Here is a 24,613-nt window from a genome sequence, read left to right on the forward strand (position 1 = left end):
ATTTGTTAAAAGACAAATATTGGGTCAAAAATAGCCCGTTTAGAAATTCTAACAATATATGTTAATAAAATGAAACAAGACTTCATCATCCTGTATATGTAAGAGTAATGATTCTAACGTCATATGATTAACTTTTTTTTTAAGTTTATTTATTTATTTTAAGTGAGAGAAAGAGAGAGTGTGTGTGCAAGTTGGGGAGGGGCAGAGAGAGAGAGAGACAGACAGACAGACAGACAGACAGACAGACAGACAATCCTAAGCACAATCCTCACTGTCAGTGCAGAACCTGACTCAGGGCTTGAATTCACAAACCATGAGATTATAACCTGAGCTGAAATAAAGAATCAGGCCTTCAACTGACTTGAGTCACTCAGGTGCTCTCATATGATTAAGATTTTGAAAACCAAATATGCCAGAACCGATGTGTTCAAAGAATGAATACCTTCTCCTCAAAAATAGCAAAAATTGTTACCTTGGGAGAAATATACTTAAAACATGATGTTATTTATAAATATTGTTAACATATATTGTTGATATTATGTTAATACAGTATTATCTTGATACATATGGTTTTTTTTTAAAGTTTACTTATTTAGAGAGAGAGAGAGGGAGAGAGAGAGAGAGAGAGAGAAACAGAACACATGAATGGGGGAGGGAGACAGAGACTCCCAAGCAGGCTCCACACTGTCAGTGCAGAGCCCAATGCAGGGCTCAAACTCATGAACCGTGATATCATGACCTGAGCGGAAGTCAAGAGCCTGAGGCTTAACCAACAGACCCACCCAGGCGCCCCTTCATACATACTGTCATTGACGTTACTAAAGTTAAACTATTTTTAGAACCCATTTTTTGATATTGTTTTCAAAGCCCAAGGAACACACTTTTGGACACCTTTGCTGGTATGGTAGCCTGGGAGATGTGCTACTCAGATCCCCCTTCATGAAAGGACTCGTTTGGGGGTGCCTGGGTGGCTCAGTGGGTTAAGCGCCTGACCCTTGATTTTAGCTCAGGACATGATCTCATGGTTTGGTTTGTGAGTTTGAGCCCTGTGTGGTGCTCTGGGCTGACAGTACTTGCTTAGGATTCTCTCTCTCTCTCTCTCTCTGTCTTTGCCTCTCTCTCAAAATGAATAAATAAACATTAAAAAACAAACAAACCTGTTTAAAAAAAAAAAGACTTGTTTGTTACTTGGCTCCCAAAAGTTGTGTTCAGCTGACAACTCCACTTGTTGGCTTGTTCAGAGTTGGCCTCCGCTTTCAGGCCGAGGTCATACTCTTCTCAGAGGGGTCTCCACCAATGTCTAAGCAAGGCTTATGCAGTCCAGCCACGTGCCCAACATGAAGCCCCTGTCATGGGAAACCTTTGTCGCACACTCTCTGCTGAGCTGGCAGAGACATTGTCAGGTGTGCATCTCAGCCTGACATTTAGCTCTGCCCATCTGGCTCTTCCTTTTTTTCTTCCTAATTAGCATTACTCACCGATACATCTCTTGTACTCTTAACCTCCTACTATTTACTTTCCAGGGGAAACAGCCTGTGACTTTTGGTAATAAATTCATGCATTAACTTTCTAAAAAATGTAGTGCTTCACATTTACTAATCACCTTCTAACTACTAGAGACACAAGAGAGAAGACATGGTTCCTACCTTGAACATCTCATTACAGTCTGATGGAAGTACCACGAGACGGGCATTGATGACAGAACATAATGAACAGTTTGGTGGAGTAAGTACAACATAATGGGACTTAGGGAAGCCTTTGGCAAGTCTGGGAAGATTTCTTTTTTCTGTTAAAAAACTTTTTTTTAACGTTTATCTCTTTTTTAAAAATTTTTTTAACGTTTATTTATTTTTGAGACAGAGAGAGAGCATGAACGGGGGAGGGTCAGAGAGAGAGGGAGACACAGAATCTGAAACAGGCTCCAGGCTCTGAGCCATCAGCCCAGAGCCTGACGCGGGGCTCGAATTCATGAACCGCGAGATTGTGACCGGAGCCGAAGTCGGACGCTCAACCGACTAAGCCACCCGGGGGGCCCTGGGAAGATTTCTTAAAGACATGATTTCTAAAGTGACACCTAAGAAAGCCTAGAGGGAGGACATAATATTCTAGGAAAATGAAACTGCCTGCCTACAGGTTTGGTGGTGGGCGGGAGAGGAGAAGGCATGTTGGGTGAATAAAAAGTAGTTCTGAAAGGCTGGAGCAGAGAGACAGGGAGAAAATGGTAGAATAATTTAGAAGAAGCCCCAAGAGGGGGATTCTGGATTTTCTTCTATTCTGTGTTGAGGATTGGGTAGGGAGAGGAGCGAGAGATGAAATCAGAGAGATAAATAGGGACTAGATTAGGAATGTCACTTGTAGACTATGGTAAGGAATTTGATCTTTATCCTGAAGATGACAGGGAATTAGGAAGGCAATTTAAAAAAACAGACCAGATCTAAGATTTAGAAGAACCATTTTGGATGCAATGAGGAAACTCCATTACCAGGAGGTGGGGCAGCAAGGAGGCTAGTTAAGGAGCTGTTACAAAATATCAGGTGGCAGACAATGGCAGCTTGGACTAGAATCAAAACAGTTGGGATGAGGCTAAGTGGATAAATTTTATACATATGGAGGTAGAATTGAATAGACAGAGTCAAGAAAGATCACCAAATTTTTGGCTTAGGCAACATGGCTGATTGCCACTTACCAACTATAGGAGATCTGAGAAAGATTTGATGCACTCTTGCTGGTTTGAAAATGTACAGGGCTACACAGTAAGGCATATGGGCAGCCTCTACAGCTGAGAGTGAGTGATGGCTAGCAAGGAAATGGGGTCCTCAGGTCCCACTACTGCAAGGCATTGAATTCTGCCAACCAAATGGACAAGCCTAGAAATGGGGGTGGCATTGGAGGTGATAAATTGATAACAAGACAAGAAAGTATTACTTCCAAAGAGTAAACAGGTAAGTGGAACTAGCTACATGAGAGCCAATGTAGTGCAATTGCCAAGCAAAGAGTACTCAGATTTTGGGATATAGGAATGAAGGAGTCTTGTGAAATAAATTGTGTGTGTGTGTGTGTGTGTGTGTGTGTGTGTGTGTGTGTGTGTGTGTTAAGGAACTTAGGGGTTGAGGAGAGGAAGTGGGTAGCAGGATAGTGAATGGTTTCTGAGCAAGGGAAGAAGAGGGAAAAAGATCCTATATGTCAGTATTGAAAAGACAGTTCTGGGCTTTGGGAGGGAAAACAAGACGGTGATTTTGCAGGTGAGTCACAGAGCAGATCTTACTACAATGCTGTAGAGCTGCCTGGTGCCTGGGGTAGACTAAGCATGAGGCACACGGAACTGAGAACTGAGAGGCGGACAGGTGGGCAAGACATCGGAATGGGCTTTCCTTCTCTGGAGTGGGCATCTTACTGACTACCCACCCCCCCTTCACACTGCATCAGCCCCTAGAATTCGGGAATAATTTAGGAGAAGCCCAAAGAGAGATTCTGGAGTTTCTTCTTCTGGAATGTGGGTGAGAACCAGAATTATATTTTATCATAGAGCTACTCATTATAATTTGCGCTTATAAAGCAAAAGCGAGACAAGTCTGGCTGTTACTCCAGCAAAAAAGCCTTTAGGATACCTTTGCTTACTCTGTGTGTCACCCAAACCCAGACTGAAGACACTTGAGAATAATGTGTTTCTCTGATTCTCTTGTCATCCTGAAGTTAAATCCCTTGATTTATGTCAGACTTCAGACTGTGTCATTATTGCCAATGTGGAATGTTCATTTATGTAGTTATTTTTGGTAGGGTGTACCTACCAAAGGTGTACCTTTCTTGTAATCTGGAGCTGGAAAACATCCTGAATGCAGGCCTACATTTATTCCGGTTATATACCCGATATACACCACTCTTTTAAAAGTGGCAATTGTTATATCATAATGGTAAATAATATTTACTTATGCATTCAACAAATAAATGTTGAGTGCTTCCTATGTGCTAGGTACTGTTCTAGATGTTACAAATTTAGCAGTGAATAAAATAGACAAAATTCTCTGCTTTCATGGAGAGAGAATAAGTCAAGTAAATAAAATATATCTTATGTTAGATGATGATAAGTACTCAAGAAAAAAGTAAAGGGTGAAGAGAAAGCCTCTGGGGGTATGTTTTAGGACAGGGTGGCTGGGGAGGGCCCCTCCTGGAAAAGAAAGCTGAGAATAAATGGGAAGGAGAGGCACAGGTTGTCTTACAGGAGGCATCTTTATCTGGCACCTTATCAACACAGTTTACTTTTAAGTATTTGAATGACAATAATGCAGTAACAGGTTCTTTTTTTAAAGATTAAAAAAAAATTTAAGTAATGTCCATACCGTCACGGGTCTTGAACTTACAACTCCGACATCAAGAGTCGCATGCTCTACCAACTGAGCCAGCTAGGCGCCCCAATACAGGAACAGGATTGGCCAAAAAGCTTTATATGTAACTTTAAAAATTTTTAGGCATTTGATTTGAGTTTATCACAGAGAGAGTCAGTTTGTCTCTGTTAAATTGAGAGGTGGTGCTTGCTTTATCTTAGTTCACAGAGAGAGACTCTAATCTTTAAAAAAAAAAATGTTTATTTATTTATTTTGATAGTGAGAGAGAGAGCGTGCACGACCAGGGGAGGGGCAGAAAGACAGGGAGAGAGAGAATCCTGAGCAGGTTCCACTCTGTCAGCACAGAACCCCACATGGGGCTAGATCTCACGAACAGCGGGATCATGACCTGAGCTGAAATCAGGAGTTGGACACTTAACTGACTGAGCCACCCAGGCGCCTCAAGACTCTAACCTTGAGCAACAATTTTGACCTGAAATCTAACTTCTGCCACTTTCAAGAATCTCTTCCTTTGTATATTGGATACTTAATGGATAGTCTAGGAAAACCAGCTTGCCTAGAATGGAGAGCAATCTAGTGAGACAATGTTAAAACTCTGGGGAATCTTAGAGAATATTTAGTTACTCCCCACCCTGTTACAGCAGGAGAAACTGAAGGATCTTAGGCAAGGACTAATGTTTACTTTTTGGCAGATTAGATCTCCATCTTTCTGCCTTAAATTCACTGATCTCTCCATTAAACTCCATGGTCTCCTGAAGTAATGATGAGGAAAGGGGTGCTTGGGTGGCTGAGTTGGTTAAGCAGTTAAGCGTCTGTTATAGGCTCAGGTTTGTCAGTTTGTGAGTTTGAGCTCTGCTTCGGGCTCTCTGCTGTCAGCATGTAGCCCACTTCAGATCCTCTGCCCCCTCCTCTCTATGCTCCTCCCTTGCTTGTGTGCGTTCTCCCTCAAAAATAAATGAATATTAAAAAGAGAATATTTTTATTACATTCCACTCAGTGCCCACCATTAAGGCTCAGCTGTGGTTTTATTTTCCTCTGAGTCGATCATTCCCGGAAGAGAATTGTGAACAGAATTAGTGAATTCAAACACATTGCTCGTGCATTCACTCCCCATCTTCTGAAATTTCTTGCTCGAGGTCAGCTTCTTGAAACCAGCCAAGGAGTAGCAAAGTCCATTCCAATTAGCTCTCTGTGCATGATATTTTCTGAGTTATCTCACTGGTAGCTTTTGATGGCCACGAAAAGAAAACAAACACAGTGACTGACAGAGGGAAAGGAATTCTGTTATTCGGATTATGAATGTGTACAGAGTGGTTTGGATGGGACCTTGGAAAATTCTGCTGATTCCTGTGGAAGTATTTATGTTTCGATGGCATGTCATTATAGATCATCTTACAAAATGTAAATTGAAAAAATACCGGTGGGTTGAAGTCAGGGATGTCATTACGTGCCCAAGCTATTTCCCCCAGATGCCTTGCAGGTTTGTAACTCCTGCTTAATACAATCCAGTATTTTTTGCTATCTATATTCTTTACTACATAGTGATATAGTTAATCACCTTTAAATCTCCACACATTTCCTTATCTGAGATGATACTTTGAAAAGCTTAAGGAGCTATATGGACATGGTGATCTGTTGAGTCCTAACAGATCTTCCCAGGGGGTATGTGACAGGCCGAGGTGAGAATGGGCCGTGGCCACAAACCAAATCATGAGCAGGTGACACCACCACCAAGCAGGATTGAAACACAAAATCAGAGTCAAAAAGAGCACACGCACAGGGCGATGGGGATTGGAGCTCCTGTGCAGGGGTGGGGATGGAGTTGTGTGGGCAGCGTCCTGCTGCAGCAGTGCCTCTGCTAAGGCCCGTGGCCCAGCCCCTGTGGCTTGTGTGGGGCGGGCAGAAGCGGGGGAGGCTTCCTCGGTTTTCAAGCCATAATGTGCTAACATCGGCTCGGAAACCTTTCCAGATTCCTTTAGAGATAGGCTCTCTCCAGTCTTTGAGCTACCAGAGCAGGCATTTGGAGTATAGACTCCAAAACGCCCAGGACAGTGCTTTGCACATACCACGACCACAAGAAACATATATTGACTTGAGTAGATAAGCCCTAGTTCTGATAGAGCTTTGCTCAGGGCCTGGCACACAGATGTTCATTTTCTATGAACTATTCTTACCATTACTACAAACATTTATTGAATTGAAACAATACATCAGAATTTAAATACTTGTTCTGCCAACTGGTCTTTTGGCTTGTGACAGTCATAAGAATTCAGGAATAAATTTTTACAATTAAAATATAATATTTTTGGGGTGCCTGGGTGGCTCAGTTGGTTATCCATTCGAATCTTGATTTCAGCTCAGGTCATGATCTCAGGGTAGGGAGATTGAGTCCCATGTTTGGCTCTGCACTAAGCATGGAGCCTGCTTCAGTTTCTCCCTCTCTCTCTGCCCCTCCCTTCTCTCTCTCTTTTTCTCAAAAAAACAAAAAACAAAAAACAAAAAACAAAAAACACCACCTTAAAAAATGGGGTGCCTGGTGGCTTACTTGGTTAAGCATCCAACTCTTCAGTTCAGGTCATGATCTCACAGTTCATGAGTTCAAGCCCCGCATCGGGCTTTGTGAAGACAGCGTGGATCCTGCTTGGCATTCTTCCTCTTTCTCTGTCCAGAGAAAACTGTGTTTTAACATATTTCTTGTTCTCTGATAACCAATACTGAACTAAGGACCGAAGCTGGACTGATTTGAAACAAACACCTGAGACTTTAAATGTTTTGAGTCCAGGGGTGCCCGGGTGGCTCAGTCGGTTGAGCGTCCGACTTTGGCTCAGGTCATGATCTCGCGGTCTGTGAGTTCGAGCCCCGCGAACTCTGTGCTGACAGCTCAGAGCCTGGAGCCTGCTTTGTATTCTGTGTCTCCCTCTCTCTCTGCCCCTCCCCCTGCTCATGCACTGTCTCTCTCTGTCTCTCAAAAATAAGTAAATATCGGGGCGCCTGGGTGGCGCAGTCGGCTAAGCGTCCGACTTCAGCCAGGTCACGATCTCGAGGTCCGGGAGTTCGAGCCCCGCGTCAGGCTCTGGGCTGATGGCTCAGAGCCTGGAGCCTGTTTCCGATTCTGTGTCTCCCTCTCTCTCTTCCCCTCCCCCGTTCATGCTCTGTCTCTCTCTGTCCCAAAAATAAATAAACGTTGAAAAAAAAAATTTAAAAAAAAAATAAAAAAAAATAAGTAAATGTCAAAAACAATTAAAAAAAAAAAAGAAATTTAAGGGGCTCCTGGGTGGCTCGATCAGTTAAGAATCTGACATTAGCTCAGGCCATGATCTTGCAGTTCGTGAGTTTGGGCCCCATGTTGGGCTCTGTGCTGACAGCTCAGAGCCTGGAGCCTGCTTTGGATTCTGTGTCTCCCTCTCTCTCTGCCCCTCCCCTGCTCATGCTCTGTCTCTCTCTCTCTCTCTGTGAAAAACAAATAAACATTAAAAAAAATTAAAAAAATATTTTGAGTCCACAGAGGCCATATTTGGATCACAAAATGCTTAAGAATAAAAATAATTGAAACCAACATGCATTTATCACTCAAGACCTATATAGAAAGAGCTTTGAAAAACTTAAGAATGTTTACAGAAATAAGATAACGAGACTTTTTAAAGGTTAGGAGTTTCCCCATATGCATGATGTGTTAGAAACCATACTACACAAATGAGAGATGGTAAAGATAAGAGAAAGAGAACAAGGACTTAGCTGCAGCCCGATCATCCTCTTGGACACTGAATCTATGACAATATTCCTATCCATGGACTAATTCCAATAACAAAAATCTGTTCTTTCATGGTTTGGACACTAGAAACTGTGACTTTTCAAGGATTCCTGTCAACAGGGAAGGAAATGAGTTTTCACCATTTTGTTGTCTTTGTTGGTGTGACTTATGAAACGAGTTTCTTAAATATAGGAATGAATTATAACGAGATGTACAGTGGTGTGTACTACCTAAAATTTATACTTCCTTATAATTTTAAATATTTTTAATCTGCTTATTCTTTCATCGTAGCTAGATGTTAAATCTGATAAAGGCAGGAATTGTGTTTATTATTCTGTGCATCCCCGAATGTGTTATTACTGATGATTATTTTATAAATTTACTCTGATTTAACAATTTGATGTAACATTTAAGCCAGTTTGATTTGGTAAAAAGCAATGTCTAATGAAGGCTGGCAGTCAGCCTGTTTGGAATATTTTATTCCAATTATTAGGGCATTGCCTTTCAATGCCTTTTTTGAAAATTCTTATTTTCCTGATTAAAATCTATACTGTGCATATCATAATGAGAGTGAGCGCCCCACCTAGAAGTCATCCTTGGCTCCCTCTGGAATCTCTGGCTCAGCCTACTTGCCTCCTCTCCAGCCTCTACTGTGTCCATCAGGGTGACCCAGAGGTCCTATAAGGTGTCTACCTCTGGCCCCTGGGCCTTCAGCAGCAGCTCATGCTCTGGCACACCTGGCTCCCATATCAGCTCCCCAGCCCCCCAGGTGGGCAGCAGCAGCAGCTTCAGAGGTGGCTTGAGCACCGGCATGAATGTGGTCGGGGGCTACGCAGGCGAGAGGGTCCAGGGGGCACCGTAGCTGTCTCAGGGCACCAAAGCCTGTTGAGCCCTCTTAAGATGGAGGTGGACCCCAACATCCAAGGGTGTGCATCCAGGAGAAGGAGCAGCTCAAGACCCTCAGCAGCAAGTCTGCCTCCTTTATCAACAAGGTACGCGACGTGGAGCAGCAGAATGAGATTCCGGACACCAACTGGAGCCTCCTGCAGCAGCGGAAGGCGGCTCGGAGCAACATGGATAACATATTGGAGAGCTACCTCAACAGCTTCCGGTGCCAGCTGGACACACTGGCCCAGGAGAAGCTGGAACCTGCGGTGGAGCCCATCAAACAGGAGGGGCTGGCGGAGGACTTCAAGAATAAGTAGGAGGAAGAGATACAGAGCACACAGAGATGGGAAGATGCATCTTCCGAGTCAAGAAGGCTGTGGGTGAAGCTTCCATGGATGAGGCAGAGCTGGAGTCCCTCCTGGAGCTGCTGGCCGGCCTGTGAAGCGGAGAGCCGAGAGCAGCCACAGATCTCTGACACCTCTGCGTTCCACTCCGTGGACAGCAGCAGCCTCCTGGACCGATGGCATCATCACCAAGGTCAAGGTCCAGTACAAGGAGATTGCTAACTGTATCCGGCCGAGGCTGAGACCTTGTACCAGAAGTATGAGAGGTGCTGGCACTGGCTGAGAAGCACAGGGATGACCTCAGTTGCATAAAGACGATTTGTGAGATGAACGGGAACAACGGCCGACTCCAGGCTGAGATCGACAGCCTCAATGGCCAGGGGGCTTCCCTGGAGGCTGCCCTTGCTGATACCGGGCAGTGTGGGAAGCTGGTCACGAAGGACGCCGACGCCAAGTGGAGGCTGCACTGCAGCGAGCCCAGTGGAACATGGCAGGACAGATGTGCGAGGGCCTGGAGCTTGGGAACATTAAGCTGGCCCTGGACATGGAGATCGCCACCACCTGCAAGCTGCTGGAGGGCGGGGAGATACAGCTGGAGTCTGGAATGCACAACATGAGTAACCATACCAAGGTGGCTGCTCCGGTGGGCTGAGCTCCGCCCTTTGGGGGGGCTCAGGAACCCTGGCCACAGCTACAGCCTGAGCTCCTTCCAGTCCTGCTTCTGCTGCGGCGGGGCTCCAGTACCTTCAGCTGAGTCAGCTCCTCCAGGGTTGTGGTTGTGAAGAAGGCTGAGACACGTGATGGGAAGTTGGTTTCCGAGTCATCTGATGTCCTGTCCAACTGAGCAGCCACTGTGGCTGCTCCCAGCCTCCTCGCTCCTGTGGCTGCCATAGAGCCTTTGGGGAAAGGGGCTGTGCAGGGTGGCTACAGGAACAGGAGACCCACCTGAGGCTCAGTCCCAATCCTCAGTCTATCCTTCTGGGGAGTCTACTGCCCTGGGTATTCCCTCTCGCCCTTGCCCCCAGCTAAAAGCCAATTCAAGTGTCTTTTCCCAAATAAACCCTCAGCTGGTCTGCCAACCATTCCTCCACATCCTTAAAAGTGAATGAATAAGAATAGCCATACTTGCAACACACAAATAGCAAATGCTTAGCCCAGAATAGAGAATTTCAGTGAATGAATAAGAGAAAGATTAACAACCAGAGTAGAAAAAAATGGCAAAAGATGTGAGCAGTCATTTTAGGAAATGGAAACCACAAAGAAGATACCACTTTATTTTCACCAGACTAAATTTATAAACATTATCTAATTCCTGCATAGAAGGCATTGTTTTACATGATTTATAAGCAGTAGCTTATTTAATTCCCTCAACAGCCCTATAAAGTATGTTCTATAATTTTCTCTAACAGATGAGGAAACGGAGGCACAGAGCTGTTTAATAACGTTTGCAAGGTCACACAGCATTTACATATGTGCAATGTGGGTTTGATGCAGGGTTGGAGATTTGCAGCATATCCAGATGGCAGGCTGGGGAAGGAACCATGGAAGACTTGAGAGTGTGGGTTTCGTTCTTTCTTTCTTTCTTTCTTTCTTTCTTTCTTTCTTTCTTTCCCCTCCCCTCCCCTCCCCTTCCCTTTCCTTTTCTTTTTTATGAACAGGCCTGGAAATGTGGTTCATCACTTTAATCCACATTCCACCATGAGAGGTCTTCGACATGACCTTACCTAACATCACAGCTTCCTTCTCAGGTTTGAGGGACATTTTATGGGTGACTTGGGCTTTTATGATGGCAGGGGTAAATGTGCCATCAGTGAAAAGGCTTACTTTGGAGGTCAGAAGTAGCTGTTTGCTCTGCTTTTTGGGCTTCCTCAAAAGAAGAAGAGAACCTCCAAGACTACGCCAACAAACACTTGCTTACACTGGCAGCGTGGCTTGAACCTAACTACCAATCTCCAGCCCAGATCTGGAGAAATGTGGAAATGCTCTTTCTCTCTCTACCAAATCCAAACAGGAATATAAATGCCAGGTCTTATTCCCATTGGGAAATAGCCAAAGTTATTGTGACAGTACTGTATTTTGAGCAATGTTGGCTATTTGTTTTTTGGAGCACAAAGCAAGCAATAAATCTGTCACCCTGAAAAATCAGGTTGTGACCTAGAGGAAGGAGCAAATTGTGACTTTAGGTAAAAAAGAGTGACCTACCAGGGAGGATAATTTATCATGAGAACAAAATTGCTGGTGTTCTCCTGACCGACCAGGAAGAAGGGCTGCAGTAAGCAAATTCAGGAGATGCAAGCGTCCGAATATTTTTAACTGATCAATATTTCCAGGGTTCACAAGCAGCCAAAAAACTGTCATTGTTCAGAGTAAGTACATTGCTCACCTGATTTGTAAAAGGAAAAACTGAGAGCTTTAATTATTCTCTTTTTTTAAAAAAAGCCACGACTCAACACCAGGCATTCTTTGTAAAATGAAAATAAATATTCTCCTGGGGATTCAGGTGAGCCTTCTTGATTTTTATGGGGAAGCAGGAGATAATGTTACCTGAAAATGCTTAAGGAAATTGACTATGGGGGATTAATGTCCTTCACCCACTCTTAGGTTAAAACTCTTCCTGCTGGAGAGGAAACCAAGCAAATAATATCATCTAGGGAACTACCGATAAAATAAAGCTTAGGCAAAGCTAGAGTTTACTTAAGACAATAACACTGTCTTTCCACTTACGTTGGGTACCTTCCATTTGCCCCTTCAGGTTACCCTACCTGCTACTCCACCTTGCACCATGCCGGAGAGACAGCTTCAGAGGGCTCTCTGCCCTGGGCTGTTGGTTGGGTTCAGTCAATGGGCGGCACCTGCTGGAGAGTAGAGGGAAGAGAAGGCTGGGGTATTACTTGCCTATCCCCCTCCCTGCAGGATGGCTTCAGACTGGCTGTGTCCCTCTTCTGAAAGTCACAGCTTCTGTAAGGTGATGTTTTCTGCATAGCCCTTTCTGTCTCTAGATTCCAGTAACCTCTTCCTTCTCTTGACACTTCTGTTCCAGGAGTGGTAAATGCTCCCCACTAATACTACCTCAGGGTATGTACTGTACTATTTTTGTGGTTTTCGTGTACCCTGCCCACACCTTTGTATATTAAGCTTTCCTAAATTACAGTGTGCTGTTTCCTGGTTGGTCTTTGACCAATACACCACTTGACCAGCACTTTCCGTAGACCTGAATATCCTCATGGCTCCAGGGAGCTCTGGACAACTAAGGCACTTCAACAGGCCTTAAACAGGGATGGCAAATGATATCAGTCATTGGACGAAGAATGTTAAGTTTACATTGTGTGGCTCAATACTGGTAGCAACTCTGATACACCCAAGCTTTGTATACTAGGAAACTGCGATTTCATCTCTGGACTTTGCTGACAAGTACACAGATATGACAAATCCAGCTTTGTGCCATGATCACTTCTCAATAAATTTGAAGGCTAGAGAAAGCATTCAGTTTCTGAGGATTAACACCCATTATCTCTCAGCCCCTGTTGCCACGTGGCACAACTTATATTCACTTTACCAGCTTACAAATTCAACTGTCCTCCCAACAAACTTGGCAGGCTCATCCCATTTCTCAGAAGAGATTTAATAGCAGTGAGTTCATGTATTACAAAGACTTCATTACTTTTATTAGCTTTCCATGCTCCCTGCTTACTGGTGCACTGAGGGGTATTACTGAATAATCCATAGTTGTCAGAAATATAAATGTGCCCTGGTATAGTACAGCTTTAATTCTACTTATTTTATTTTCTTATTTAGGACATTTTGTAAGAGATTAGACAGAGTTTCTTCTGTAAGGGAACTTGCTGCAGAGTGGTGTTGGTTTATGTCCAACATAAGAGTAAAGCAGGAATAACCAATTTTTATGTGCCTATGGCACCTGATAAAATGCATTCATAATGCCAGGCGCTGATTCCTATTCCTTTTCAGGCTCAGGCAAAATTTTTGCAAGAAAAAAATTTATTCACTGCTTCATTTAATCAAATATTCTTTTTTTAAAAAGAGTTTTTACTTATTTTGAGATAGAGCATGAGTAGGGGAGGGGCAGAAAGAGGGAGAGAGAGAGAGAGAGAGAGAGAGAGAGAGAGAGAGAGAATCTCAAGCAGGAGCCACACTGTCAGTGCAGAGCCCGCCCCTTGTGGGGCTCGAACTCACCAACTGCGAGATCAAGACCTGAGCTGAAATCCAGAGTCTGACACTCAACCCACTGAGCCACCCCGGCGCCCCTAATCAAATAATTTTGATCTTAAACAAGTTAAACATGTTTGTGTACCCATTTCTTTACTTCTAATATGTGTATATGCATAAATTGTGCCCTATCTTTTTTAAAAAACACCACAACCAAAAATACTGGATGGTATTTTTGTGAAATATTTGTTTGCTTATTAAATCGATATCAATTTAATTATAATGGAAGTATGTATGTACTAACAGAATAAGAAAGAGATGAAATAAGTAGAATTTGTCCAATTAAGATTAACATTGATAAAGCAGAATGCTCAGTTTCAATTGCACAAAATCTTTCAATTGTCTTAGACTGTAGTATTATTCATATAAAAGAGAAAAGGGAAGAAAATGTCTATTTGTGTCAGCCAGGGAAGTAAGAACTTTCCATATATTACTTACTTTTATTTTGATTTTTAAATTAAATTTACTTTTTACTTCTATTTCTTACAAACCTTAATGATGAGGACTAATATATACCACTTAGTATGTAAATCGCCCATATATTTTAAACTATTATCCATTTTATACTTACAAAATTTTGGAGTACTGAATTTGACGATATTAATAACCTTTAACATTTTGTAGGGGGCGCCGGAGGCTCGGGTGAAAGAGCATGTGACTCCTGATCTCCAGACTGTGAGTTTGAGGCCCACGTTGGGTGTAAATAAAAAATAAATAAACTTAAAATTTTGTTAATAACAAAACATATGGCAAATTCAAAAAGGAAGAAAGCAGGGAAAGATTAATCACATCTCTCGATAATCCTTCTGTTCTGCAACCTATTTTCTGACAAGAGTTGCCTATATAGTAGTTCCCCTCTTATCCGCAGTTTCGCTATCTGTGATTTCATTTTCCCCACGGCAAACCGCGGGGAGGAAGCAGATGATCCTGACGAATCATCAGAAGGTGAATAGTAGACTAGCTACGTCACAGCGCCTGCGTCACTCATCTTTCTTCATCCCATTACGTAGGCAGTTTCACATCTCACAACGTCACAAGAAGGGTGAGTACAGGGTAGTATCTTTTTTAAGATACTTTGTAAAGATGACAGTATTTAAATTTTTTAAAAAAATGTTTATTTATTTTTGAGAGAGAGAGGGAGAGAGAGCGACCGCGCGAGCGAGCGGGGGAGGGGCAGAGAGAGAGGGAGACGGAATCCAAAGCATGTTCCAGGCTCTGAGCTGTCAGCACAGAGACTCAGGGCTGGAACCCATGAACCGTGAGATCACGACCTGAGCGAAGTGGGGCGCTTAACCGACTGAGCCACCCAGGTGCCCCTACAGTGTAATATTTTGAGAGAAAGAGAGGGATCACATTCACAGAACTTTTATTACAGTATATTGGTATAATTGTTCTATTTTATTATTATCGTTGTTAATCTTTTACTGTGCCGAATTTATAATTAAACTTCATTATAGGTATGTATAGAAAAAGCCATAGGATATATAAATTTTGGTACTCTCCTTGGTTTTAAGCATCCACGAGGGGTCTTGGAAGGTATCCCCCGTGGGTTCGCGGGGAGGACTGTCCTTGATGTCTTCATTTTCCCACCTCTGAATGCATTTTGGCAGCTCTTGCTCAGGATACCACCTTGTCAGGTCCTTGTCTGACTTGGCCTTTCCACCGAGTTGGACATTGGTGACCACTACTTCTTGAAGTTTTCTCTTCTGATGGCCTTGGTGATTTTACTCCTCCCCACCCTGGGCTTTTCTCCTTTCATGCTAGCCTCATTCTTTCGCAAGTCTTTGTTCTTCTCCAGCTGGCCATCAATCTTGGGAACTTCTAAAGGCTAAGTCTTAGGGATACTTATCTTCGGTCTCTGCTTTGAGAAGCTTTCCCACAGCTTCAAATATCCATGTTTGTAGCTTCAGCTATCCGCTAAATGCTGATGAGATCCAAATTTCTTTTTCTAGCTCCTACCTCTACTCTATACTGAACCACTTACTTCACTTCTACATGAATGTGTCAGAGACAATTCAGCCTTAATATGTTTAATATTTAAGATAAAGCTCATGATCCATCTCTTCCCCACCTGGTTTTCTACTGATTTTAACTTGCCTAGTGAATGCCATTATCACATTTTGGCATAATAGAATATTATCTTTCCGTCACTCCCTTAATCCTTCCCGTCACCAAGCTTGTGTGTGTGTGTGTGTGTGTGTGTGTGTGTGTGTGTGTGTTTAATCATTAAAGTATCTTTGAATCCATTCACTTGTCAGTATCTTCATTACCATCCCTCTGGGCCAAATTCCTAGAGCTTCTTGCCTGTGTTAATACAGTAGCTCACTAACTTCACATGTTTGAATAAATTATCTTGTCTATAGTCAGAAAGTCAAAACACAAATATGATCATGTCACCCACCCAATTAAAACCATTCACTTTAAGTAACTTTCTTAGGGTAAACATCAAATATCTTCCTGAGGCCTTATAAGGCTTTGCAACTTCTGGCCCCTGTTTTCCTCTTTAGTTCTTTTTGAGCCAGTCTCTCATTTGTTTGCTGTGTTCTTGCTGCTTTGGCCTTATTTCAGTTTCTCAAATGCACTAAATTCCCTCCCACCACAGGGCCTTTGCACATGCAGTTTCCTCTTACTGGAATGCTCTCCTGTACTTATTTACTGGCTTCTATTCTGGCTTCTTCACTAAAGTTTAAGTGCTGTGTGAATAGGGGTTGTGCTTCTTTCTGCTTTCTTTCCTTCTTTTTTTCCCCCCTGCTTTCTACTTAAGCTCCAAATACACAGTTCTGGCATATAGAAGAAGCTCAATATGTTTTTGCTATGAAAACACATATATAAGTAATAGCTATTACCAAATTTAATTCTTGTTTTCCTTTTAACTATTTGTTGAAATATGAAAATTTTGTGTCAGAGTCAATATTTTTGATTTTTAAACATACAGTGATGTTTAAAAGTTTCACATAGATCTATCAATCATTTTATTATTGTTTCCTTTACTGGTAATCATGCTTAAAAAGGCCTTTATCAGTAGAAGATGATATGAACTATTACCTATTTTTTTTTATAATACAGCTTTTTCTTCAAACAAATACTCTTTTTAACAATATGGAGTGTATTTGAAGGCAAGATGTCAAGGAGTTAGGTTTTTGTTCTGCATATTGTAGCCACTTGTCACAATGAATGCTCCATTTCTTTCTTAAAATGTCACTTTTATTTTGTATTTTTTATAGATTTCAGACTTTTTGATATTTAATTTTGGTCCATTACTCTGTCATTTTGGTGACACATTATTTTAGGAATGATGACTTTATAAGGCATATATGGTTGTATTAGTTATCTGTTGTTACAATTATGCTATATGACAACCATCCAAAGTGCAATGGCATAAAACATCCCTTCTTAGCAGGGTTCCAGAATATAATTAAGCCTTAATACCCTAAGACATTTATTATATGTAATGAATTAACTATGTACCATTTGGGAGAATTGAGAAAATAGTCACTCAAATATTTTTTCTATAGGGCTTAATTTTCTTATAAAAACCCCACTGAGAAAATACAGCTTAAAACAATAAATGTTTATTTAGCTCTTGCATTTGCAGCTTGTAATTTAGGCTGGGCTAAGCTGGGAAGTTTTTCTGGCTTTAGTTAGGCTCATTCTTAAGTCTGGTGGTCTGCTGGCTCATGGTCTAAGGAAGTGCATGCAATTGGGCTACATATCTTTTAACCACCAGCCAGCTAGCCCAGACATGTTCCATGGTGACGTGCAGAGGGCAGACAGGAAGCAAATGCAAAAGCACTTTTATAAATCTCTGCTTGCAGCAAGTTTGCTAACATCTCATTGGCCAAAACAATTCACAGGACTGAACTTAGACTTGAGGTGCAGGGAAACACATTCCATTTTTCCTAGAAGGAACTGCTGAGTCACACTGCAAAAAAGGTGGATGCAGAGAGGGATTGAGGAATTGAGTCCATTAATGTAATTCATGTACCACCATGGTAGTCTTCCATTATTCTTCTTTAATACTTTTTATTGGCTCTTCCTGGAGACTTGTTATATTTTGGAACCATTTTGTCACGATAAAAAAAATACTCATTGGAGGGCTCCTGGGTGGCTCGGTCGGTTAAGCATTGGACTCTTGGTATCAGCTCAGGTCATGATCTAAAAGTTCCTGAGTTTGAGCCCCAGGTTGGGCTCTGTGCTGGCAGCATGGAGCCTGCTTGGGATTCTCCCTCCTCCTCTCTCTCTGCACCCCCCCCCCACCCCGCTCGTGCTCTCTCTCTCTAAATAAATAAAAAAGAATACCCGTTGGGATTTGCATGGAAAGAAGTTAGAAGTTGGAAACAGAGCTAGATATCTTTATGTATTCATTTCACTTATCTGTTCAGCAAGTGAAAGTAGCTATCAGCACACACATTTCACAGGTAATGGCATTGATAAATAACTATCAGACCTCTAGTTAAGTTGAGAACCTGGACTCAAACTCAAGCTTCCTGCTTCAGAGCACACTTCTTTCACTGCTGCATGACTGCTTCCTTTGGAAATTGCTGTGAGGAACATGCATGATAATGTCCGTGAATGGATTTGGAAAACTGTAAAATGAGCTGAGACCCAATGATTTTGGAGTTCCCCAAATGCTCATGTGTCTGTAAATACGACTCTTGAAGTTTCAGCTTATAGAAGACTCTATTATACCTTCTTCCTGTTTCATCTGTTAGTTTAGGTAACATCATTTACACAGTTGGCTAAACGAGATGAAATAATCACAAGAAGTGTAGCTGGCATTTATTATGGAGGCACTAACTTTTATAGCTCATTTGTGATATGATCCATTCAATTTTCTGCAATTTAGAAAAATAATTTTCTTATTTCTTTTTAAGTTTTATTTTTACTTAAGTAATCTCTACACCCAATAGGGGGCCCAAAATCATGACTCCAAGATCAAGAGTCACATGCTCTTTCCACTGAGCCAGCCAGGCACCCCCTTAAGAATAACTATTTTTTTAATTATTATTTTTTTAAATATTCATTTTTATTTTTGAGAGAGCATGAGTGGGGGAGGGGCGGAGAGAGAGAGAGACTGAGAGAGAGAGAGAGAGAGAGAGAGAGAAGGGGACAGAGGATCTGAAGCAGGCTCTATGCTGACAGTAGTGAGCTCAACGTGGGGCTTGAACCCATGAACCGTGAGATCATGGCCTGAGCTGAAGTTGGATGTTCTACTAACTGAGCCACCCAGGAGCCCCCCAAAATAACTATTTCAAAGGGGTTAGATATGTTTTCAGGCTTCCAAAACTTTCCTTTGGGAGGCTTTGATTAGAGTTCAGAAATGATGTAAGCGAACTGAGGGCCTGTGGCACAAAATGGTGGTAGTGTTGCCAGGGATATTGTCAGATGCTGTCTTATTTCATTTCACCCTTTTGGCAGACTGTGCTTAACAGGTAAATTCTCTACCAGGATGCCAGACAATCATTTGAAAAGTAAAGCATTTGTGTGGATTTTTTTTTAATGTGGATTTTGATTAAAGTCAAAGTGTTTGTTGCTAGAAATTCTGGAAGCGAGTAATAGTAGAAACATCAGTAACAAAATTTCTCTTTATTTCTTTTTATTTTTTTAATGTTTATTTATTTTTGAGAGAGAGAGAGAGAGAGAGCGAGCATGCAAGCAGGGGAGGGACAGAATCTGAAGCAGGCTCCAGGCTCTGAGCTGTAAGCACAGACCCCAATGCTGGGCTCAAATTCATGAACCATGAGATCATGACCTGAGCCAAGGTCGGATGCTTAACCAACTGAGCCACCCAGGCACCCTGGCAACAAAATTTCTTGAAGTTAGACTTGTTTCATTGTGGGTATTTTTAATAAAAGTGAAGCCATTTTGTGTATGAAAACTTAGTCATGTAGCCAAGCATCTTAATGTTCTGAGTAGGCCCATCAATCTAAATCATATGTTGGCCCAACATGGAAATGGTTGGAAGTGGGAAGAAGAGGTTGAAATCTTGGAGCCCTGGTCCTGGAAGTGCCTGGTGATCAAGCACCATGGGTTTTCACTGGGTAATTTATACTCATGTGAATCATGAACATATTAATTTGCTAAGAGTTCATTAATCTCCCTGATCATTATGGGGTTTGACATGCCACAAGCCTGAGAAAAGTATAATGTATGCCTTAAAGGTCCTAGGAAACATCCTTGAGAACCTGCTGTTGATGAAAAATGCCATTCAATCACTTTATCTTCTTTGCTTAAGATGGCAGGACTTTCTGAAGCACCACATGGACACCTAACAATGCCCATCAGAAGCATATGAAAAGATAAACTGCATGAGAATAGTGCAGAACATCTAGAGAGAGGAGATTGTAGAAAGTTGTTTACTCACAGCATGGATTTAAGAGTAGTTACAAAGATTGGAGGGGAGGTTTGTTAAAGTGGTTCACAGCAGGCGCTTTACACATATTAACTATGATTATTACAACTGAAGAGTTGTCTGCACTTACATTATTCTGAATGGAAAAAGGGGGATGGACTAGATCAGTAGTGTCCAAAGCTGACTGATCATCACAATTTCCTGAGTGCTTCCTAAGGTCCTAGATTTCCAGGTTGCCGCACTGGACATTCTTATTTAAAAGATCTTTTCTATAAACCTCTGCGACTGATTCTGGTGGCCAGCTAAATTTAGAAACCACTAGATTAGGAGATTTCTAAATTTCCTCTCCGCTGCACATTCCAGAATTTAAATTTGGAATATTGAGAAGGTTTTGGTTTTGATACTTAATTGCTCAAGCTCATGCAAATTGGCACTAACCAAGGTCAAGTGATCTTATCAAGGAATCTGTGATATTGTTAGAGCTAGTTACTCTCAGGGCAAATTGGCTTTAATATAGGCCTCAGCTATTGCAATGCTTTGATAGGTCTCATAGCCATTGTAATACTTCAGGGAATCCAAGACCTGTGATGCCTATGGCTATACCTCAACCCTTAGTCTGATGTCCACATTCTCATGTCTTCATTACCAAGTTTATCCCGTGGTATGAACAGAAATAAGGGGATGCCATCCAAAGAACCTGCTGTCACATTTTTCTGCTGCCACATACAGTTTATGCCCAAAGGCAGGTACATATCATTCCCAGATATGTACCCCCTGTAGCCCCATGTATTTTCCTCCTGGACAAAGAACACATATCAGAATGCATGTGACTAAGAATAATTCATTAAGGCATAAACATATAGTCATTATATATATGAATGCACACATCTATGTATTAATATGTCCATTTGAAACAAATTCAACAATTATTTGTAAATGATTACCTGACAGATGCCTCCTAACTAGAAGAGATACACATTTATGTCCAGATATGGTTGAGAGTTGCCAACATAAAGATTCCTAATGCCCAAGAAAGGCACATGTTTTAGTACAGTGATTATCTTCTGCTGTAAGTCAAACTGTCGGGGTCCTCTTTGCTCTCAGACTAGGTGTTGCCTGCCTTCTGCTCTACTTTGGGTTGGATTCTGGGCAGCCTCTTGCTAGGACATTTGTTGTCTTACCAGAGTAGGAGAGTTTGTGGTTTGTGGGAGACTTGTGGTTTTTGAGGAAGTTGGGATATTTAGCACATGGTAATTTAGGAATCATTCAGTTTTCTGAGTATACATTTTCTAGGAACTTGAACTGAATTGAACCGGGAACCCAAACCTGGGGCTGGCTAACCAACTTCAATTTCTGAAGCAATAAATTAATTGGTTAACCACAAACCAATGGAGAAATGTTTTAGTTTTAACCCAGTCAACCTATTCAAACCAGAACCAACCATGAGTATTTTTCTAAAACCACGCAACCATAACACTAGAATGTTTTCAAATCAAATCTAAATTAAATTTGGTTTGAGCTCCTGACTTCAACTTGTATAGTTGCAATGCTTTTTGTAACATTCTACATGCTTAGCATTGGTGGTAATTTGATATATGATGGAATCTTGTATTTGAAGATCACAGACATGTTGTCAGTTTAGAAATATCCCCTTAAATATATTATAATTACAGTATAAGGTAGAAAATACTGTCATAGACTAGATTAACTGAAGGTTTGTTGAAGGTGAAGTGATAAGTCAGAGGAAGAGGTGGATAGAATCTAGGCAACCTATTTAGATGTTTGTTGCATTGATCATTGAGCCAAGTTGCCAACAATTATATAAAGTTTCTTTTGTAGTATTCAATAAAGAAGGACATAATAGATCCACCCTCTTGTTCTTATACTACCTGCTGTCTTGTACTACTGAGGCTAAGACAATTTAAATTTATTGATGAATATAATTTTTTGAAGCTTGGTTAAAAGCTTCATTCTTCTCTTATAGGCAGAGACCCCAAGGCTCTAAGAGGGTCATATGGCTGTAAATGGATGAGCTAAGTTAAATTTTTTTTAAGCTTATTTATTTTGAGAGAGAGAGAGAGAGAGAGAGAGGGAGAGAGAGATTGAGAATCCCAAGCAGGCTCTGCACTGTCAGCACAGAGCCTGATGCAGGGCTAGAACTCATGACCCATGAGATCATGACCTGAGCTGAAACCAAGAGTCAGACACTTAACCAACTGAGCCACCCAGGTGCTCCCAAAGAGCTAAGCTTTAAACACAGCTCCCTTTTGATTCATAGTCCAAAGTATTAACTGCCATGCTATATGCCCTCTGTCTTGAGACATTGTCCTATTGTTGCCTGTTTATTTTCATGTTTCCTTCTATTTTGATGGAATTAGCTAAAGACCAAGCTGATTGCTTTTATGCTTTGGCAACACCATGCCGAATTAAGTTTTTTAGTTCCATTTGCTTTTCAGGAAGCAAGAGCCACGTGTTTATAACTGAGTGAGAGAGAACCAGTGGCCTGGTGCATCCCTTCCTTCTCAGTGGGTTGCTGCACAGAAAGGGAGCCTGAGCATCACAAGGCCCTGCACAACTTTTTGCTATGAGTGCTGTCTCAGGCTGCTTTTCTAAACTCCAGTAAAACTGATGCAGCAGAAAGCCAACTAGTGAACAAAACCTACAAAACAGACCCAGCTCCGGTTTGACATCTGCTCTGAAATGAACCTCTTAAGTCCCTTATTCCCATTAGAAGATTGTTTTAAAACATATTCCCAAGGAGATGAATTTGATTCTTTATCTCTTCAGGTTTCTTTGGCCTTCTATTACTTTAACTGCAGCCTTACAATTTCTGAAGTATGTCTGCAGTGAAGCCAGGCAGAGCACATTAACAGACCCAGCATGCCACGGCTAAGTAATCCAGTAAAAGTATTCTTGTTGTGCAGTGCATGCATTCATAGGACCATTTTAGTTATTGCTATAATTAGTTCCGATTCAAGTATTCCACAGAGAATGAGGTTTCTAGATTGAAAGTGGTTGGATGCAGGTTAGCAGTGGGGATGTAGGATGCAGATGGCAGACAGAGCCTGAAGGAGAGATGGGAAATATTTCTATATGCCTCAATTTGTAGCATTTCTGATTTTTATATGGACATTAAACTTGGTCAAGCTGAAGTGCCATTTGCTTTAAGAGAGGATAATGTACACTAATCCCTATGAATTCTAAAAAATAGACTGAAGCTGGAAGTGGCAGCCTATGAGAGCTTATCATGACATGTACATTACAGAATGCCTATACTATAAGACTTACAGATAGGAAAAGAATAAGCATATTTTGCCTGTAGAGTTTTAGGTACAATTATTTTCAACCTTGACTGATCATATAAGTTATATCTGGATGAGACCCAATAGATCATGTAGTCTTCCCTAAATTGCAAGTATGACAATTTTTATTAATGAGTCAGCAGAATATTTACTATGGGCCAGGGACTATGCTAGGAATTAGGAGTGGTAACATAAATAGTACAACAGTATTCCCCTCCCTCAGGGAATTCGTAGTATAGTGGAGGAGACAGAAGTCTAAATAGTTTTTCAAAACAATGTGGTAAATGGCATTTGGCATTTATCTGAACTCCCCTGGGAGCTCAGAGGGGGCACTCGTGATGGCTAGGGCAGGGAGCTCAGAGGGGGCACTCGTGATGGCTAGGGCAGGGTTCTGAAAGGTTGGGGAAGGTGTCAGAGAGAACGTGCTTCTTGGGCTGACGTGAATGACAAGGATGCTGGAGAATCTCTAGGCCAAGAGGGTGTGTGGTGTGGATGGTAGTCTAGGCAGCTTGGTTCTCATGTCCAAAGATTTGGTAGTGTCAAAAGGTACATTGCATTTAGGGAAGTCAGATGTTCCCTAAGGCTTGAGCTTCAGAGGGAGCTAGCAGGAGTTGACCTTGAATAAGAAGCGAGGTCATGAAAGGATGTGACATGAAATTTCGTGATGTGGGCTTCCTTATGTATATAGTGGCAGAACATATATGCAGTTTTGGATTTTAAAGAGAAGAGTGGCATTTGGGTTTGTCATTTTCTGGAAAAAGTACAAAAGATGGACTGTTAACTGTAGAGAATATTTTTGGGGAGACTATAAAGAGAGGTATGAATTAAGGCAGTGAGAATGGAGAAGAGGGAACTTATCTGGGGGACATAAAGGAGTAGAATTGCAGTATTGACAGGGGATAAAGGAGCAGAAAAGTAGAGGAAAAATGTCAGATGTATGGCATGGAAAACTGATGGGATGGTGATGCCATTAGTTGGGGGAAAAGATATAGTTTTGAGGGAGTTTAGATATGAACATATTATGGAGTTTAAGATTTTTATGGGATGTTCAGGTGGGAATATCTACTTGTGAATTGCAAGTGTATTTCTGGATTTGAAATGAGATGTCTATGCTAGAGATGTGGATTTAGGAGTTAATCAGCCTATTAACTTGAAGCCGTGGGAATACATGCCACCCAGTGACAGTTCATTGAATAAGAGGAAAGGAGGGCACTTCTGGTCCTGAAAATATGGCAGACCAGAAAACATAAGAACTCACCCCCTGCAAACTCATACAAATCTAATATACATGCAGCGACTCTCACTAAAGCAGAGCCACACTCAGGAAGTAGTGGGTATTTCCAGGGGTCAGAAATGAAAAAGGAGCAGAAAGCTTCCTTCACTATCTCTCAATTATGATTCCCTCAAAA

The 24,613-nt window shown here is 41.7% G+C and overlaps 1 pseudogene; it reads left to right on the forward strand.

Moving 5' to 3' along the window:
- The first annotated feature begins 3,307 nt into the window (after positions 1–3,307).
- On the forward strand, positions 3,308–10,170 carry LOC124509833 (keratin, type II cytoskeletal 8-like; annotated as a pseudogene).
- The last annotated feature ends 14,443 nt before the right edge of the window (positions 10,171–24,613 follow it).

This window comes from Lynx rufus, unplaced genomic scaffold (genome assembly GCF_022079265.1).
Source record: "Lynx rufus isolate CCGP_SWC_20201006 ecotype Redwood Valley unplaced genomic scaffold, mLynRuf1.p SCAF_15, whole genome shotgun sequence".
In the NCBI taxonomy this organism is placed as follows: Eukaryota; Metazoa; Chordata; class Mammalia; order Carnivora; family Felidae; genus Lynx; species Lynx rufus.